Source organism: Coffea eugenioides, chromosome 5 (genome assembly GCF_003713205.1).
Source record: "Coffea eugenioides isolate CCC68of chromosome 5, Ceug_1.0, whole genome shotgun sequence".
NCBI lineage: Eukaryota > Viridiplantae > Streptophyta > Magnoliopsida > Gentianales > Rubiaceae > Coffea > Coffea eugenioides.
The window spans coordinates 12,551,770-12,568,194 of NC_040039.1; the positions used below are offsets into that span (position 1 = coordinate 12,551,770).

At 33.7% G+C, this 16,425-nt stretch overlaps 1 long non-coding RNA gene across 1 annotated transcript; it reads left to right on the forward strand.

The window, feature by feature from the left end:
- Nucleotides 1-2,112: 2,112 nt before the first annotated feature.
- Nucleotides 2,113-6,112, forward strand: LOC113770848. The gene is made up of 5 exons (XR_003468428.1): nt 2,113-2,397; nt 3,711-3,786; nt 4,414-4,530; nt 5,527-5,598; nt 5,714-6,112. It is a non-coding gene; the product is annotated as an uncharacterized LOC113770848 (long non-coding RNA).
- The last annotated feature ends 10,313 nt before the right edge of the window (nt 6,113-16,425 follow it).

The following is a 16,425-nucleotide window of genomic DNA, read 5'->3' on the forward strand; positions in this document are numbered from 1 at the left end:
TGACGACTTGAAAAAATGTTGTCATTGAAATGGGCCCTATAATGACTACTTACAATGTTATCACAATGTGGTTACTGGTTCAAAATTAGTGACAACAATTAATCATCACTGTCTAAAGTAATTGTTCCTAATTCACTTTCATTAATGCTACTATGCCACCCTAATTTTTTCAATATAGCCCCATATGTTGTAAATAAATTTTATTAATTATATTATGACACCCTATCTTTTACATTTTAGCCCCGTATGTGGTAAACTAATTTCATTAACTCTACCATGATATCTTATCTTTTGCAATTTAGCCTCATGTGTAATAAATCAATTTCATTAATTCTATTATGGTACCCTATCATTTACAATTTAGCCTATGTTTTTCATTAGTAAAATGAGGAATGTATTGTAATAAAAATGTATACATAATTTATAATTATTCCAAACTTAGTTAGTAGCTTGTTATGAAGGTAAAATAATATCATGGACTCCCTGTCTTGGCAACACATGAAAAATTAGTGATTAGCATAGTATGAAAGTGATGACAAAGAACAATAAAATTTAATGTGAAATTAAGTAAAATCCTCACAATTGCATGACCAGAGTATATTATTAATTACAATAGTCACATTGTTTATGGTGTATGAATCGGTACTTGTACCAAATACATTTAGTGTTTCATGCATATATTAGCAAACTATTTTGGTTATTTGATCAACTAAAGTGATTAAAAGATTTTTTTGAATCATAAACATATTTTTAATAAGTTTTTTTACTTTTTGAATATTATTTTTCATAGAGATCCAAAAGGATCCTTTGTTAGTAAAAAAAAATATCTAAAAACACTAAATTTTCATATTCTAAAGTTTTAATACAACTTGTGTGTTAAAAAAGCTCAAAATAATAAATAATCTTAGGCTTTGTTTGGATAGCAATTTTTCAAAGAAAAATTACTACATTTTCTGTAAATATATTTTCCAATCATCTTTTTACCTTATATATATCAAATCGCTATAGAAATTTTTCTACAAGAAATCCAGAAAAATTCAATCCAAACGAGGCCTTAATTACACATAGATGGGAAAAAAAAAGAGATATTAGAGAAGGCATAATTTTTGTAAAAAAAAATGCTTCAAATAATTTGGCCTTTTGTGGCTAAAAGCGTTAGTTTTTGTAGTTTGCTAAAATGGAAGCGGGAACTGAAAATTCAAGATGTAGAGAGCGGAAGAAGAAAATAAGACTGAACGACGTCGTTTTGGCAACTCTTAAACAAAAACACTCAAAACCATAGTTATTAAACCCAACCCGGGAAGGAACCCGGCGAAGGGGGTGGGTCAACGGGTTACTGGTTCAACCGGTGGATCACTAAATATATTTAAATATTATATTTCATAATTTTTTATATAAGATATATGATATAAATTGTAATAAATAATGCCATAGTAAAAGCTCATTTAATTTAATTTGCTATAAAATAATTAATTCATATAAGAATCAATTAAATATAAAGTTATTTAGTAATACACCAAACTTCAAGTGTAAAATTTTATCTATATTTAGTGTAATAATGTAGCTTATTTATGAATTTTAAGTGTAAAAAATTATTAAATTAATATTTGTCTTTGAAATGAATTATGTAATGTGTTATTTTTGAAATTCAATTTATAAATTATAGAGTTTGGAGGGTACTAATTTTTATTAAAAGATTTCAAATAAATTTATTTTAGAGAAAAAAAAGATAGAATTGAAAAAACATATATATATATATATATTATAATAAAGACCTTTTATTAACAAATTTCGGAGCAGCCTAGTGGTAAGCATACGTTAGTGATTGGTGGAGGTCCAAGGTTCGAGCCTTGACAAAGGTAATAAAATTTTTCCACCAGAACTGGTCCGTGGACAAAACCGGCTGGGTTTCCGGTTTAGCCCGGTCCAACCGCCGGGCCGTTGACTAGTCAACGGTCCCGTTGCTCAAACGATCCAATTTAAGACTCGGCCCGGCCTAATGGCCGGTTCACCGGTTTGACCAGTTCGACCGCCGGGCCCGGGCCGGGTTTAATAACTATGCTCAAAACACTTGGAAAATTTTTAGACGACACGTCTTTCCCTCTGTTGAAAGCTTCGAATAGTAGTATCATCTTCTCCATCTCTTCTTATACTCTACTATCATTGAAATTATCCACCAAATCACTTTAAATCACCATTTTCGTCCCTAATTTGAGCTGCCCAAAATATTTGGACAGCTTTATTGACCTCACAGAGAGCAAAAATCCCTAGATTAATGCAACACTTGCTCACTAGAACGAACACGGAAAATTGGCCGTGAATTTTGGGAGAAAGCTAGAGTCCGAAGATTAAATGTTGAGGAAAACAAGAGCTAAGGGATTGAAGGCATAATTTGTGGTAAATAATGTCAATATTTTCTATCTATTTTCGATATTTTTTGTCAAATACAGGTAGGGTAGACTGAATCTTGAATTTATGGTCCCAGTTTTCCACTTAAATCTTTCAATGGTGAGAGATTGAGAGAGTTGTGAGAGTGAAACGAAGTGAAAGAGAGGGTCTCCAGCTATTATCCCCTCTTCTTTCTTGAGTTATGCATTCTTGTTGAGCCCCAACTCAGATCCTTTTTTCTTTTAAAACTTCCAACTCAGTTGGAAAAGTCCACGTTAAACAATTCTTTGTGGAATTTTATGTCAACCCACTTGGCCGAAGTCCACTTGAAGCACTTACATGCTATTAAGAGATGGTACTCGTGAAATGGTGAAAACTCGGTTGATTTGGGTGACTCGTGAAATGGTGAATGTGTTGGGAGCAGGATTTGATGGTTTATTGGTGGCACTTTTGGAGCAAATTGTTGGTGGTGATTTTAGCTGAGGAAATTTGTGGCTATATTTTGTTTTTGGTTAGTCTCTTTTGGGACAAATAGGATTGCTTGTTGGAGGATGAACCTCTAGTTTTGACCAGTGCTTTTTGGAATTTCGAAAGGCAGAAACAGGGGAGATGCTTGCACCCATTGCTATTTCACTGTTGATTTGAATGAACCTTGAGCAAAGTAGATTGTAGCAACCCATGGCCTGATATGCATCACTCTGCAAATTTGAAGTCTGGGGATGCATAAGAAGCCATTATTGTCACTCATCAGCTGATAGTAAATGAAACTCATTTGAAAAGAACAAATCTTTGAGCAACTTATAGTCCTATAGGTAAAAAGCCTTGTGTTGTTGTCATCATAAAGGTCCGGGCTTACCTGTTAGAAATCACATGCACCTTTCAATTAGGCTAAAATAGTGCAAAACGAATATTAAAAGTATCTTGATGTTTTAGTCAAAAATATCATATCTGCCAGCCCACTTCAATGCTGTTAAGATCTTCACTAAAAGAACCACCCAATATCCATAGTTGAGACAAGCTGAACTAGAGGTTCATTTTTTGGCTGATCATTGTTGGCTTTTCTTTGTTTCTCCTTTATATAACACTACTGTTATACATTTGAGAGGGTTCCTCAAATTACAGATAAAGCTTTCTATACATAAATTTCTGCTAAAAGTGTTCCTTGTCAGTCTTGGTTCTTAGGTGTCAATTGTTTAGATGTTGAGAAACTTTGCATGCTTTGTTTGAGCCGTTTAGCGCTTTTTTTGTTGGTACTCTCTTTTCCTTTCATTTTGTCAGCTGCTTTGCTTTCATTTCAGTGATATAGTTTGCACGTTGTGCAGGTATTAAAGTATATATACTTTCTCTTTTTCGCTGCTCTACTTTCCAGTTGTTGTGTGCCAAGTTTGAAGACTATTGGTAAGTTGCTTTCTTATTTATTCTTTATTGTTGTTTCCTTTTGCATTTGTCTATTCATTGTTTTCATTTGGCTGCCCATTCCTTTGCTGACATTTGTGTGTCAATTATTGGATCCATGGAGCTAGTTTTGTATGAAAAATTTTGGTTGCGTGTTATGGTCTCCTGTAACTGCTTGTTTTTATGAAATTGTGTTGTCTTTAGAGTGTGTCTATGGAGTTGCATGTTAGAGCAACACGAAAGTATGGGTGATTAGCTCAGGGCCTTAGTAACAGCGAATAAATTGGTGTACTTATAGCAGATATTTAGTTGTACAAATCTTCAACCCAATTTCATACATTAACGGTTTTCCACTCTTGATGGTTATGCCCTCCTTGGATATTACCATTATCTAATAATCTAGTAATTTGGTAATGCCAGAATAAAAAGTATTACTCCACAACATGCCCGCTATTTAGCAGTGTGAAAAGAATCCAATCCATGGCCACTGCAAGATACAATAGATTGGTCTGGTTTTCTATTTACTACTTGTATTTTATACACACACATAACAGATGAAGGTGGCACTTGCATTAAATTTGGTTTAGTGATAAGACTTGGCTACTAGTCGAATGAAATTGACTGCTGCAGAACAAATAAACAGTAAAGCTTAGGTCCCCCAAAGGCCAAACCGATGAGATTTGTAACAAAGCCCACTCTTACCACGAGAGAAAGAAAGCAGAACCTTGGTTCGCACTGCACAATGTGGTAAGTTTTGACCTTATTAAATTCAATTCTGTATTTTTCTTCTTGTGGCATTTTTTGCTTGGAGATGCATAAGTATCTTGTTGCATATTTCGTTAGGAGATGATAAGCATAGTGCAGGAACGAATAATTGACTAATGTTTGGCAATTGAGGAATATGTATTGAAATGCTCGTGACTAATTAAGCAGAATTGATTGGTTTGGAAACTGTCCTTTTCTTAATGAAGTTCGGTGAGTTCATGATGCCTCCTTAAAGCATGTCATTCTTAGGCTCTCACTCCAAGTCAAAGTATGCATTCTTAATTTTTTTAGCTTTCTAGCTCTTTGGATTATTTCTTCTTCCAGAATATTTTAAAGCCTTTTTAGTGGATGCCAAACCTTAACTCTTTTCATCTCTCATTAGTCAGTGGGCTGATGATAATTATCCTATTCCTGAGAAAGTTGTTTCTTGGGATTAGGTTAAGTCATAAGTAAACAGGCTAATTATATCAGGTAATCAGCTTGTAGGGCTCTTCCTTTTTGACCCTCTAATTCTTCCCCCTCAACTTCTTCATGATCCCACAGTTCTTGCTCTTGTTGAGGCCTTCGGGAAGTTCAATGAAGTTTTTTCTCCTCGTCTGTCTCCAAATCTACTTTTTACTGCTTGATAATGTCCCCAATTAGTGCAAGATTTGCTATAGGTTCTGCAGATTGCAGGACTTAATTGAGATTGAACCTTGTTGTATAATTTGCTTTGTCTTGATTGGAGGAGGACAAAACAATTACTGTTCTTAAGAATTACTGAGTTGATTAACTAATTTTGACGAAAGACGTGCACTGTTGTACGTGGTATAGATCAATTCCCAGTTTGTCATGTTTCAAGGCTCTTAGTATTTCAGGTCACATTTGCTCTAGTTGATGATTCTTAGCAATTTTACATTCATGTAACTATTAACTCTCTCGGATGCTTATCAACTTAACTGTGCCTTCTAAACGTTAACGTTCCATTGACTTTTGCAGCAACTGCAGTTATTCTATTCTTTTCCAATGTTCAAGTAACCCTCATATGCGCTCTTAGTGTAAGTTATGCAGGTAAGGCTTTAGTTCTTCTGCTTAGTGATTTTTGTACTCAAACTGCTTTTTCCTTTTATGAAACAGAACTTTGTAGGGACTCCAAAATCTGATCCCCTCCTTAATATGATTGCAGTCTTGGTTTTGCATGCTTCGTTCAGAAAACAATCTACACGAAGTGACAGAAACAGGAGGAGCAGTAAAAGATGAGGAGAAACGATGAAGTGTTGAAGATTACTATCGGTACATTGTAGATGGCCAGACTGCCCGAACCATATCTGCTTGCCGAACCTATTAGCTATATGTCCTGCAGATACTAGTGTCCAATTTTATCAAATCACAAACTAGGTTCGATTCATCTGTTCTTTTCTACCTCTCTCTTCTCTCGGGTACTTAGTTATCGACTAGTTTATCTTTTGGGAAGGATATGTATTGGCCATTACTAGAACTGATTATGTGGGATTTGGGACCCAACATTTGTGATTCACTTTTGTTTTGATTAATTTATAGATGTGTTATGCCCAAATATATGAATTTGCGGCATATATTTTACATTGATTTTGCCTTTTGTCAAATTGAATGTTCTACTATAATTGTTGAAAATGCCAGGACAATACTATATTTGTAATGGTTAATTTTAACTCTTTAAGACAAAACTCAGTCACAACCTTCAAAGTTGTCACTCTTAGCCAAATCTAATTTTTTGCTGTAATTGTCGAAAATGCTGTGACAATGCTATATTTGTAATGAACAATTGTAGCTGACAAAATTGTAAGTTCGCTAAGTGACGACTATTCTTGTCACTGAATACAAGGAATGATAGTGACAAGTTCAAGTCGTCACTGTAGAGTTCAAATTTGTGACGACTTTTGCTATGTTTTATGACAAAAAAATAAGTAAAACAGTGACAAGAAAATTCGTCATAAAATGATAACCGTTAGTGATGACTTAGTCCTTGTCATTAAATAACAAGATTTAATGACAACTTTAAAAGGGTTGTCACGCGTGTCCATTTGTGACATAGAATTAGTGATAAGCCATGTGACAATGGAAAAAGTCGTCATTATACTCATATAATGACGACTTTTTGATTTTTAGTGATGACTTTTTATTGTCACAAAAGGCCAAATTTCTTGTAGTGGATAACGCATAAAAGTAAGGAAGTATATTTCTAATCTAAAATAGTAAGTTAATATAGTAAATTAGTAACTTTTATGCCTCAAAAGGTAAATTAGAATAATTATGAAACTTACTTTTTAAAGAATTAAATTACTACTTTATATCACAAGCTTACGCTTCAGAGAGTAAGTCAATGTAGTAAATTAGTAACTTTTATGCATCAAAAAATAAATTAGAATAATTATGAAATTTACTTTTTAAAGAATTAAATTACGACTTTATATCACAAGCTTACTTGTTAGAGAGTAGTCTAGTTCAAGTAATAGTAAGTTTGTATACATAAATAGTAATTCTTATTGATAACTTAGTAAATTTGAATAATGGTCAAAACTTACTAATTTATGGCACAAATTCACTATTTTAATAAAAAAAAACTTATCTCAAACTAGTATTAGGAAGTTTATTTGAAATAGTGATAAGAATTTTTATTAATGATTGAAACTTAGTATCCGAGTTAGTTAGTACTCATAATAAACCTATATAATACATGATTGTATGTATAATTTTAAAATATTTTGTATTTATATATTTTAAAATATTATGAAAAATTTTTTGACATTCCACGTAACCTTGTAAAATATGTAATAAAATTTTGTCACATTATAAGTTTTCATTATTTTTCAATTTTTGAAAAGTTTGAAAGTTTGGAAAACAATAACAACAAATTTTCCTAGTTATATATAGAATATCACTTGTCTACATATCACAGTTTATATAATTTAATACCTGTGAATATAATAAGATGATAAAGTTTTAATAGATTTATTGTTTGGACACAAGAATTTATAAGAGTTAAACTTGTATTAATGCAGCCCAAACAAAATGAGAGACATAGTATAACAATTAATATAACAATCAAAGTCACAGAAATAATATAAAACATGATTTGGACTTTTTTTCCTTGGAGATTGTTCATGAAAATGAGATCCAACCACTAAATGAAAATCACATGCATATATAAGCTATTATATAATTTAAATAAAATTCAGTTCATGTATAAAACTATCCTAAAATAATAAGCACACTATAATACAATGTTATTTTAACAACAAAAAAGCGTTTGCCAAAAGTTTCAAATATCCATGACATATGTATAAGAGATATTTTACCTTATTTTTATCTCACATCTAATCATTAAGGTTAATTTAAGGAAGAATAATTTTGATAATAGAATAATTTTGTTTTTAATTAACAAGTTGAAATCTTTTTAGAAAATAAAAGTGAAATATTTTGGGAACTTAGTTTTTTATTTTCTCAAATTTAAAAAAATTGTTATATTTTAGCAATTGTTGCAATCAACTTTTCATTTTCTAGACTTTTTTTATCAATTTAAAATTAGTCTCATTAACAATAATTGATGTTCCGTTAATCCGAGGATTGACATTCTATTGCTTTTATTTTATATGTAAACATTTAACCTGGGTAACAAAATAAATAATAGCTACCTAAAAAATGGAAATAGGTACTCAATTGATTGCATTCAAACTACGAATTCCGTTAATGCATAACCACTAAAGTATATTTTCATTTGTAGGAAATCAATATGCATCATATATTGACCAGGATTAAATTACTGATTAATTAAACAAATCATACCTAAACTCATGATGTGATATGTACTGCATTTTGTCACCTTTATATTCATGTCATTGTCCTTTCTTTCTATTTATATTTTAAAGGTGTAAAGTTTTCTTGATTATGTTAGTGAAAAAGCAAAAAATATTTTGTAAAATTATTCCAATTTATTTACAAAATTTTAGCACTTTTAGAAGAAACTATTTATTTTAAGAATGGTTTACTAATTTTCTAGTAAACATATATATTACATCAAAAGGTAGAAAAAACTTGATTTTATTGTATTTTAATTAGGAGTACTTTTACCAGTAATAATAGGAAGAGCGAAATTGGTACAAATTTCTAAACAACAAGCAATGTACACCTAAATATGGGAATTTTTTACATTGATCAGAGTAATATATTAAATGTATGCCATAAACTAGTTTTAATAAACGTATACAATAAACTAGCTTTAATAAATGTATACGATAAACTAATTTGTGGCATACATTTATTAAAACTAGTTTATGGTATACATTTGTTATATTAGTCTTAACAACCAAAATATTGTGTATGTTGCTTGTATTTTGAAATTTACACCAATTTTACTATTCCTATTATTACTGGTAAAAGTACTCTTAAATAAAGCACAATCAAATCGAGTTTTTTTAACCTTTTAGACGTAGTAGTTGTGTTTACTAAAAAAAATTAGTAAACCATTTCTACAATATATAGTTTCTCCTAAGAGTACTAACATTTTGTAAATAAAGTGGAATTATTTTGTAAAAGATTTTATGCATTTTTCACTAATATAATCAAGAGAATTTTGGACCTTTAAAATATAAATAGAAAGAAAGGACAATGGCATGAGTATAAAGGAGACCAAATGCAATACATATCACATCATGAGTTTAGGTATGATTTGTTTAAATAACCAATAATTTAGTTCTGATCAATATATGAAGCATATTGATTTCCTACAAATGAAAATATAATTTAGTAGTTATGCATTAATGGAATTCATAGTTTGAACGATTCAATGAGCACTTATTTCCTTTTTTAAGTATCTATTACTTATTTTTTCACTTAGGTTAAATATTTATATGTAAAATAATAGCAATAGCATGCCATTCTTCGACCAACGAAACTTCAATTATTATTAATCACACTAATTTTACATTGATACATTAGTCTAGAAAATGAAATGTCAATGGCAACAATTGCTAAAAACTAACAAATTTTTTTAATTTTGGGAATATAAAATGTAACGACCCCACCTCCCCCTAGGGCGAACCCAAGAGTTTGGCGGACCGCTTGCCCAACTCTCGTCAGGACTCATACACTCACTCGAACCAAATCACGATTTTCAAGCCAAACAATTTTTTAAAACCAAGAAAGTATTTGAATAATAACAGCCACAATCCTTAGGCAACAACGTTAACTATTACAAACATAATATTTCAAATACAAATGAAATCTACACTTCCAAATGTCCAAAAATCGCTCAGGGAATCATACTAACTCTAGACAAAAGTTGGCTAGTCTAGCACCTCCAATTCTTCACTTCAAATTCCTGTTAAGGAATAACAACTTAAAGGGATGAGCGGACGCTCAGTGAGGCTAAGAAATCAAGCAAGCAAGTAGATCAAGTACCATAATTCAACTCAACTAGCACATGTACAAAATAACAACAATGGTTTCACATAAAGCCACAAAAGGACTAAAACACGTTCATTAAGAAGATACAAGAGCTCTCAGGAGCCAATTTCCCCATTGCAGTAGCTTGATCCAAACCCGTTGACACTCCTTCAACGTTTAAAGAAGTAAAAACAATGACCGTAGATCTCCACTTTACACCAATTTTTCGTCCACCACACATACCCCTTACCGGGTCCGAACACCAAATACATACAGTGGTGGTAATACTCGAGTATACCCAAGTAAGAACAAGTATGGTTGATGAGATAACACTACAATCGATTTAATCAAAATAGAGATACTGAGACAGAATGACAGGCACCTCCCACTCAGAGGTGATATCAGAGCTGCTTTGCGTGGTCTCTGTGCAGGGTGAGATTGGGTCAAATGGTCTTATGATCCCAATTATGTGAATAAGTATAAAGGACTAAGTGCTTTTCATGAGCGTATGTTGTGAATCATGAAAGTTATAGGCGTAAAACCTTTATCATGATACTTGAAAAAGATAGATATGTACGTTAGGTAGGAATCTTAAACTTGGTTGATTTGCACTTGGGAGTGTGCGGCCTGCCAGCCTGGGATGTGAATTCTCCTAGTTTCAGATTCTTGTACCCGAGTACCAAAAGTGAAGTGCACTAGAATAAGGGTCGATATCTCGATTGCACTTGAGATAAATTTGGATGGCAAAAGTCAAGGCGTGAAAGATTCTAGTATTGGACTTGAGATTGAACTGATTAAGGATAATGGATCAATAAGTGTCGTCAGGGACTAGTTTCGTACATGTCTGGTTAGGGTTTCTATGGATGATAGCTAGTTTTATGGTCGTCGTGAACGTTAAGGTGCTAGTATTGCAGTTTGTTTCATTACACCCAAACCAATGTGTCCTTGTTTCGTATTTCCATGATTTTGTTGTGATTTGATTACGGTTACACATGTATTTCTTTTGAACTCATTTTAACTCTTGCTTGACTATCTTTTTTTATTTTCTACCCTTTTCCGATATTACATAGGAACTTGACTTTGATTCCTATTTAAGTTTTGGATTATGTATGGAGATTTTAAGACAAGGATATGGGTTCTATTCTTATATACAAATTTTGGTAGAATTAGAATGAACGTCTTGATGGAGGATGGTACCAGACACTAGTGAGAGTAAGAGGTTATAGTTTTTTCTTGGGCAAGTTTATAAGTGAGTGTATAATGGAGAATGAGTTAGCATCCGGAACCTCTACTTTAAGGAGTATGATTCCATATCTTGTTATATGTATAAGCGATGGTAGTAATCTTTATGGGAAGACCCAAGAATAGGAGTAAGTACTTGTATTTAGATTTCTTGTTTACCTCAATCGGAAATAGTTAGGATTTATGTTTCTTGGGTGACCTGTAAGTAAAAGGATGGAAGAGTTATATGGCTACAGTTTCCAAGTGTGATTAGTTACTCATTTCGATCCTTTGATTTTCCTGACAGACTACTATTTGACCTTAAAGGAATCAGTGATATGACAAATTTGGGAGATATGCATACAGAAATAGACATTCTTCGAATGGAGGTAGAATTTTAAAAGAAATTGACTGACTACTGGGAAAGATGATGGAAACACGAATATGGGGAGAAAATTGAGCTGCTACACAAGAACATGAAATTGGAAAAGAAATACAAAGGGATCTCAGAAGAGGTGCGGAATAAGTTTGAATTTGTGCGTTCACCTAGTCAAGTAGCATCTCAAGACCTTTCTAGTAATCAAGTTAAAAGGGATGACGGAAGTTCCCACGATACTAAAGGGAAACGTAAAGCGATTAGTGAAGATGAACTCGCTATGAAGGATAAAAGGAAGGGAAAAAGAAAGAATGGATACTTCAAGAAGAGATGCGTATCTGCTAAGTGTGAAACCTGTAATAAAATTAATACGGGATTTTGTTATTTAAAAACTGGTGCATATTTCAAATGCGGCCAACTTGGACATCAAGTGAGGGACTGCCCAAGATAAATGAATTTCGTGAGGGTGAAGCTGCTACAATAGTTAAAGTTAGCAATTAGTGATGTTTAACTTGAAATAGCTGTATTTATTAGACTATGTGTAGTAAAAGATTTATATATAAGTTGTATCTCCATTAGAAATAGTAAACTTGGTGTCTGATGTTTTGATTAGTGATATTAAACATCTATGTTTGATTTCAAGATCCAGCAGAAGTAGTAACCAAGTTTCGTAATTATCATTTTCACTTTTCATCAAGTTTTTAAGCTTATATTACCCTGCACATTTTGCCATCTTTGTTAAACTTCATTAGCATATTAGCTTAACCTTTACGTAGTAAGATTTTCACTCTATGTAAGTTTGTGGTAGTACTATGAGTAGGAGAAGGCCATTTGGGAATTGGAGGAAAATTATGTAGCATCAAGTTTATGCGAGCAAAAGTGAGAATTTCGAGGACGAAATTCTTTTAAGAGGGAGAGGGTGTGAGGACCCAAAAATTTCTCTATTTTCTTTTATTTCTTTGAATACATTTTCTTTACTTTACTTTACTTTATTACCTTAATTTCCTAGATATTTTTATAAGTGAGTCAAGATTTTTAAACATTTTCTCCTATAAGTTAATGTATGTTAAGTTCGTAATGCATTATAGAAGTGGGACCTACTAGTGAGTTGCGTAATAAATTTAGTGGACAAAAATAGATATTTTTCTAAGAGGGTCTATGTGATTAGAAGTGTTAAGAGTGGATTAGAGGAAAATAATTAGATTAGCCATTAGAGACAAAGAAAAGACAGGAAGATAAGCTTTGCACTTAAGCGTGACATTTGTCGGTCACCTAAGCAAACTTTGACCAAGATTGGTCTTGGTCTTTATCTTGAAAAATTGACTAACTTTCCCCTCACTTCTTCTTCCCTTGGTCGAATTTCTTGAGAGAAAAGAGAGGGAGAAAACTCCATTTTTATACTTTGAATCCTTGCCTTTTAGTGAACCAACAAGATAGAAACTAAAATCACTCCATAAAACCTTGAATCCAACTTGGAGGGAAGCTCTTGGTGAAGTCTTGGGAGAAAGAAAGCTTTCCAACCCTCTTGATTGGCTTGTTATCCTAGGGGTTGAAGGTATCAAACTAAGTAACCTTCTTTTCACTCTTATCTTGCCTTTTTTTGTATTTAAGACTTGATTATGTTAAAATCTATGAAAAATATCATGGTTTATGTAGTAAATAGAAATTTCCAGCTTGTGATTATGAATTTCAGCCTAGGGTTTAATTTTTTTGGCTTGAGTAGGTGATAGTTGTGACGGCCCCACCTCACTCTAAGGCGAACCAAAGGGTTTGGTGGACCGCCTGTCCAACTTTCGCCAGGACTACGGAGTCGAATCACACAAACCCGATATGGCGCACAAACGAATCCCCAAGAGAACAATCAATCGAAGACTACTAAGTTGAGAAACATGAGTTCTACACCGTAAGGTACCATGGTACTTCGATTAAACGCCTCAACGGAAACAAGAATGAAGACGCAAATGCAAATGGAAAGTGGACACATCACAATCTGACCAAGATACGGTCGGATTTGGTGAACAGTTCCTGCCAGAATTTTCTTTCCTTGTTCAAATGCCGTGCTCGTCCGATCGTCCAATGGTTACAAGTAGCATCTCAACAACCGCAAAGGTACCATCTCAAATGAATACACTTACTGTACATGATAAAACACTTATATACATACATTGAAAACTTTACAATTAAAAGCATGATACTTAAGTGAAAGACAATTAGGGTTTTGATTACACAAGAGCTAACAAAAGAACGTTTACACTAGCTCAACCCTTTTCTTAAAATCACGATTCAAAGTGTGGTTTCCTGTAAGGAAAACAAAGATAACGGGGAGGGGGTGAGCTTACGCTCAATGAGGTACCAAAATAATAGCAATTAAGAATCATGGAACTTCATATTCAATTAGTCACATATGCAAATCAAATAAAGAAATGAACAAACACCATATATAGAAAGGATACGGGTGGCTCTCAGGAGCCCAAAATTTTCGGTTGCAGTACTTGATCCAAACCCGTTAACTCTCTGTCAACGTATGAAGAACAACCATGTCCGTAGACCCCCACTTTACACCAAATTCCGTCCACCAAACTTACCCCTTACCGGGCCCGAACACCTGAACAGAAATAGAAGTGGTAATACTCGAGTATACCAGAATCAAGAGTCTCAATATCCAAAGATTCCTAGAAACAAACTACCGTGGTTCGTTATTTAATCGACCTGGCCCTTGCCGGCTCGACTCGAGTAATTTAGCCACAGGTTTTGAGCTCAGAGGTCACAGAAAAGTCGTTGGATACAAGCCTCCAAACGACGTCAGAACAGATATAAATACAGATAACAGATTCAAATTCACACAGTAAATAGGCATACAGACAGACAAGAGAACGAGTGTGATAAGGTACACCCTCATCTCAAACAGAATAAACAGATAGTATAGTCATTCAAATCACAGATTGCAAGTACAGAAACCAAGTTAAGCAACAATGAAGGGAGTGGTACACTCACCAGTTCAAGTAAAACAAATTCAAACGTTTCCCCCCGAAATACTTCCTGGATCACCAGCACGTCCTAAAATGATCAAAATAAACAATTATGGTTCACTTGGGAACGACATTCATAAATGAAACACAACTATGAGTTGTAAGTCTAACCAAACGAACTACGAATGCAAGGGTGCACAAGCGTGATTTTGGAATGAAAAGGTAACGAGAGGACTTAGGGCTTGAACGACCCAAAAGCCCTTCATTTCTACCAAAAGGCAATTCAAACTTAAAGGGACCAAACGGCCTAGAAAATTGGACAGCATCTCCCCTAAATTTGCTCACTTTTCCATCCTATAACCAATACCAACTCATCTCAAATCAACCACAATTCTACATACAAATCATAAATACACCTTTTGGCATAATAACCACAACTGAAGCTACACTTATTGGATTGAAACTAATCTTATGGAATTTCGAAGCCAAGACATATACCTACATTTCTTATGAAGACTTCCAAAGCCAAATCATGCATTTTTATAGTCAAAAAGGGAAATTTCCACGAAAATAGAAATCTGTCCGCGAAACAGGGTTCATGGGCAGTCAAGGGTATTTCGGTCATTTCATGAGCTACAGAACTCCGATTGAGTTGAAATTTTGTAGGCAGCTAGTTAACATCATTTGCTACAACTTTCATGTTTTAATCGAAGCCTGATTCGGCCTCTAACATGAACGACTAAAGCCGGTCAGAACAGGGCAGATTGGAACCCTAAAACTGAAATTTCCGCACAAAGCTGAAATTTTCCGCAAATAACTACAATTAACACACCAAAGCTTCACTTTAGACCATATCAAGCCATCATCCATGGCCAACCAACACCTATCATATAAAAACAGAAAAATCCCCAAAAAATCAGAAATTTAGCTAACTTCACTTTAATCCATGAAATCTTCCATAAAACAACCTATTTAGCCACCATAAATCATTAATTTACCATGATTAGGAACAAAGAGTGAGTTTCCAAGCAAAATACCTTAACTCCTCAAGAAAGGTAGTAGTTTAGGGATTTCTCCTCCAAAACAACACCACCAAGACCTTCAAACTCTCTTAGCAAGTCACTTTTGTGGGCAAATTCAAGATTTAATTGCTTGGATTTCAAGATATAAGCAAGAATTGGAAGCCAAAAGTTGAAGCTCACTCTCTTTTCTCTCCTCTTAAGGTTCGGCCAAGAAGGGTACAAAATGAAGATGATTTGGGTCAAAATTGATCTTTTAGTAAAGGTAAGAAAGTTAGGCAAGTCAACTCGAATAGGAAAGTGACACTTGGCACTTTGTTTTGCTTAAAGTTATCTTCGTGTCTCCCCATGGTTAATCCATCTAGGTAACCTCTCATTATCTCCTAATACCTAGTAATTAAATCCCTTTGTGCAAAACTTAACCTAATTGGCCGAATTTCCCTCACTTAACGCACTAGCGGGTCCCACGTCGAATATACACTCCAAACTTAACATGAACTAACTTATATTAGGAAAATGATTTAAAAACTCTATTCACTTATAAAATATCTAGAAAAATCAATATCATAGGGTATAGTGAAGAAAATGCGTGAGAGAAAATAAAATAAAAGAATATAAAATAAGGGAAATTTACGGGTCCTCACACTCTCTCTACCTTAAAGAAATTTCGTCCTCGAAATTTCCTTCTCAACGGAATCTATCAAAATCTGCATTAGACGGCGGATCATACCTTCTACGTCCTCAGACGAATCAGAGACCTGAAGTTGCTCTAGGGAATTCACCCGAGCCGGTACTTTCGATCCAATCCCTTTCCCCTTCGTCTGTCCAGGGTTAGTCTTGATTGGTTGCTGGGTTCTTTTCCCTTCGCGTAGTACAACTGAGCAGTTAG